A 4971-nucleotide genomic window follows, 5' to 3' on the forward strand; every position below is an offset into this window, starting at 1 on the left:
TTTGGGTCATATTGTATCTCATGAAGGAGTTAAGGTAGACCCTAGCAAAATTAAAGCCATTAAGGAATGGAAAATCCCCACATCCATAAAGCATCTGCGAGGATTTCTTGGGTTGACAGGGTATTATCGCAAGTTTGTTAAGAATTATGGGAGAATAGCAGCACCTCTAACAACATTATTGAAGAAAGATTCATTTTCATGGACTCCGGAAGCAACAAAGGCCTTTGAACATCTTAAAGAGGCAATGTGCCAAGCACCGGTCTTAGCTACACCGGACTTCACAAAAACCTTTATTGTGGAATGTGATGCTTCAGGAAATGGAATTGGTGCTGTTCTAATGCAAGATGAAAGACCCATTGCTTTTGAAAGTCGTCCAATCAAGGGAAAGTTTTTAAGCAAAGCTATTTATGAGAAGGAAATGTTGGCAATACTCCATGCACTTAAGAAATGGCGACCCTACCTAATGGGAAGACACTTCAAGGTAAAAACGGATCATGATAGCCTTAAATACTTTTTAGAACAAAGATTATCCTCTGAAGAGCAACAAAAGTGGGTCACAAAGATGTTGGGTTATGACTTTGAAATCATCTACAAAAAAGGGAAGCAAAATGTGGTGGCAGATGCACTCTCAAGAAAGGATGAGGATGTGGAAGCATTGTTGTGTGCCATTTCTATTATCCAACCAGATTGGATAAACGAAGCAAGGGAGGAATGGAAGAATGACGAAGAAGTGTGGGCACTTATTCGAAAGCTACAACAAGATTCCAGTACTTCTGATACATTTAGCTGGCAAAATGATTCGTTATGGTACAAAGATCGCTTATACCTCTGTAAGAATTCCCAGCTAAAACAAAAGATTCTTATGGAATTGCACACTTCTCCCTTAGGAGGGCACTCAGGATTTTTAAAAACTTACCACAGGGTTAAGAAGGAATTTTTTTGGGATGGCCTTAAATCAGATATTCAAAAGTTTGTGGCGGAATGTTTGGTTTGCCAACAAAATAAAGTTGAAACAATTAAGACACCGGGTCTATTACAACCTTTATCCATTCCAAGCCAACGTTGGGAGGAGGTTTCAATGGATTTTATCACAGGTTTACCCAAGTCTGAGGGAAAGAGTGTCATCATGGTGGTAGTTGACAGACTTACCAAGTATGCACACTTTTGTGCATTATCACATCCATTTAAAGCCAGTACAGTTTCTACTGCATTTATGGAAACAGTTCAAAAGCTACATGGAAACCCAAAGATTATTGTAAGTGACAGAGATCCCATTTTCACTGGAAATTTTTGGACAGAATTATTTTCTTGTCTTGGTACTCAGTTAGCTCATAGCTCATCTTATCATCCTCAATCTGATGGGCAAACTGAGATAGTAAACAAATGTTTGGAAGGATATCTTCGTTGCTTTGTATCTGATAAACAGACACAATGGGTCAAATGGTTGCCTCTGGCTGAATGGTGGTATAACACTTCCTTCCATACAGCAACAAAAATGACCCCATTTATGGCACTTTATGGGTATCAACCACCATCCATCACATCATATTTAAGAGAAAATTCTAAGGTTCAGGCAGTGGAACATCACATCGAACATCAACAACAAGTCCTCCAACTCTTAAAGGATAACCTCGTGTTGGCACAAAATAGAATGAAACAACAGGCAGATCAACATCGCAGTGAAAGAAGTTTTGATGTAGGTGATTGGGTATTCCTACGGCTACAACCATATAAGCAAATGTCCCTAAAGCAAGCTAAGAAGGATAATAAATTATCACCAAAGTATTATGGTCCGTACAAGGTGTTGCAAAAGATTGGTACTATGGCATACAAATTGGAGCTTCCTGCAGCTTCTCGATTGCACCCAGTTTTCCATGTTTCATGTTTAAAGAAGGTTATAGGCGACAAGCTCCCAGTTCAAACAATATTGCCAGAACTTGACGAGGAAGGAAAAATTATATTGGAACCGGAAGCAGTCACAGAAACAAGAACTCGACAGCTACGAAATCGATCAATTTCAGAGTATCTTATCAAGTGGAAGAACTTATCCGCTGAAGATTCCACATGGGAGGATGAGAATTTTATGCAGAAGTATCCAGAACTACTCAAGCGTTGAGGACAACACTTTTTTGAAGGAGAGGGGCATGTTGGGTCCCTATAATACTAGTGATTACCCCATTACTATTGTAGTTATACCCCTTATTTATATTGTTGTGCCCCTATTACCCCCATATTGTTATTTCTGTGCCCCATAGAATCCCTCTATTGTTATTTTTGTGGCTTTATATTATTATTGTTAGGTCGGCTGGATTATATTGTGACTCCTTAGACTCCTATATATAGAAAGGAGGTTTTGTCATTTGTATCATCCAAGAATTGTTCATTTATGTAATGTAAAGGAGGTTGCCCCCTCAAAGAGGCTGAATTCTAAGGCGTTGATCTCTCTTTTCTATCTTTTTTGAGCTGGTTTCATAACAATCTCCTTCTTTTCCTTTCCGAGATCTACAGTCTTTCTTTACGTGTCCTTTCTTTCTGCATTTCCAGCACACTATCCCCGATCTGGACTTGGATTTGCCTTTCCTTGATTTACTGCGATATCCTCAGCTCTTTCCTCTTTCCATTTTTCTTCCCCTAGACTCTGCACTTAAAGCATTACCCAATGTCTCACCGGAGCTTTTCTGTCGCATTTCCTCGCTAAGGATAGCACCAACAACATCATCAAACTTTAAAGTATTAGATACAGAAACGGAGTTACTAATGGCCATTACTAAACCATTCCAACTTTCTGGCAATGAGCACAAGAATAACAGAGCTCTAACTTCATCATCAAAGTTTGTTGAAAAGTGTGCAACAAGAAATGCTTGTTGAGAGTGCAACAAGATGATGGAGCTTAGTGAAAAGAGTCGCCTTCACTAAGTGGGCCCGCAGGCTATTTTTAGCGCAAGTCTATTTTTAGGCTACGTCTATTTTTAGACATATGGATCATGTCTATGGATTGCAGGTTGTTGTTTATGGATGATTGGTCAAGTTGGGAAAAATAGATGGACTTCTATTTTTGATGAAAGTGTGAGTGATCACAGTGTGAGTGATCAAAGTCTGTTTTTAGACTGGTTGTCAAAAATAGAAAAGTCAAATATTATTGTCTCATAATAATATTTGGACTATAAACTTGATCTTATTCTCTTGGAGAACTTCAGGATGAGCTACGGATGTCGTACATGCAGATCCCAAAGGGAAATACGTGGTTACCTATGGGATGACTAATATTTGCATGCAGGACTTCAGTTAGAACTCAAGTGAGTTGAGTTTAGTGGACTGGAGGTGCAGTTGATGGAGTTGTGTTCAGTTTGACTTGGTTAAACTAGTTGTAGTTAGTCTAACTGCAGATAGACTAATGATGAGCTGTTAAACTAATTATTAACTCATGATGCAACTAATGAATACATCAGTTAACTCAGTTGCATGTCAATGCATGTTCAGTTCAACAGGGACAGGTGGTAGAGAATCAGATTTCTATCAGTTGTGACTATAGTTGTGCACTAGATCTTGCACAATCAAGGGATTGAGTATGCCAATGAGTTTTCTCATGTATTTGCCCAGTATTGTAGCCTTTTCTCACGTCCAACAAAGTGTGAGTGATTATTTTGAGGTGAAATACGAGTTTGGTAAGCCATTCTCATCAGTTCTTGAGCAGGTATTGAGCAGTGGAGGCAGGCAAGCAGTGGAATAGATTTGGAGATCATATCTGAGCTGTATTGTGTGTAATAGGTGGAGCTGGTACTGGATTGCTTGTGATAAGCATTGTACTTTGTAATGTTACATGATTCAATCAATATAATATACAGATAGTGTGGGGTTTTTAGCGAGATGCTTTCCCCGGGATACATACTCTGTTTATGAGTTTGATTGATGCTTCTATGTGTGCCTGTGAATGTTTCTGCTTCTGTATATTTATGATCAACGTAGAGGAGATTATGTATTATACATGTTCCGCTTATAATTGTATGATCAGGATAATCTCTGTGAATATGTGTTAAATTATTCAAAATTTCTACAAAGTTTACCCCTACAAAACTTAACTGACTTGTAACAGTATTAAAATCATTTAAATGGTCTGCAACAGATCCACCTTCCAACATCTTCATATTAAATAACGATTTCATAAGAAATACCTTGTTTGAGGCCGAGGGTTTTTCATATAGTTTCGCCAACGCCTTAATCAAACCCTCTGTCATTGTTTCCTTCGACATGTTGAAGGCGACCGATGCTACGAGGCACAACTGTATTGTTCCAAGTGCCTTTCTATCGAGAAGGTTCCATTCTTCATCTGTCATACCCATCGGCATCTTTGTTTTTCCACCAAATGGTAGGTATAGATCTTTCTAATACAGATAATATTCCATCTACATCTTCAACTGTGAGAAGTTTTGGCCATTAAATTTCTTGACACTAAACTTACCATCTTCCGCCATTGCTCCCACTCAAATGAGGAACCCTTCTTTCCTGCAAGTTTATCAGCCAAATAGACCTTCGGCTCTGATACTAGTTGTTAGAAAATTATATATTACAGAGCAATGGAACACATAGAATATTGCATAAATATAAACATATAAAATGCATAAAACCAGAGAGACACAGATATATGTGGTTCACCTAGTTTGGGCTACGTCCACCCCGAACAGCCAGTCCTTCCTTTCTATTATCAAGCAAAATGAAGAGACATAACCTATAGCAGATCCGTTGTAATATCATCTGTTTTCTCTCACAGTCTCACCTTTCTGTTTCTCGCTCAGAGAATACAAATCTATATCACAGCCTCAATACAATGCCCTCATACAAAGAGAGGGGTTGTCTTCTAGGGCAAAAAACCCTAAACTAAACATAAGTTCTACCGTCAGATCATCCGCCTAATGAACGACCCAGATTGACTAGAAATTACTATACTTTTACAAGGCAATTTTACATCTGTTT

Source organism: Pinus tabuliformis, chromosome 6 (assembly GCF_031772625.1).
Source record: "Pinus tabuliformis cultivar Carrire ecotype Pingquan chromosome 6, CPIR1, whole genome shotgun sequence".
NCBI lineage: Eukaryota > Viridiplantae > Streptophyta > Pinopsida > Pinales > Pinaceae > Pinus > Pinus tabuliformis.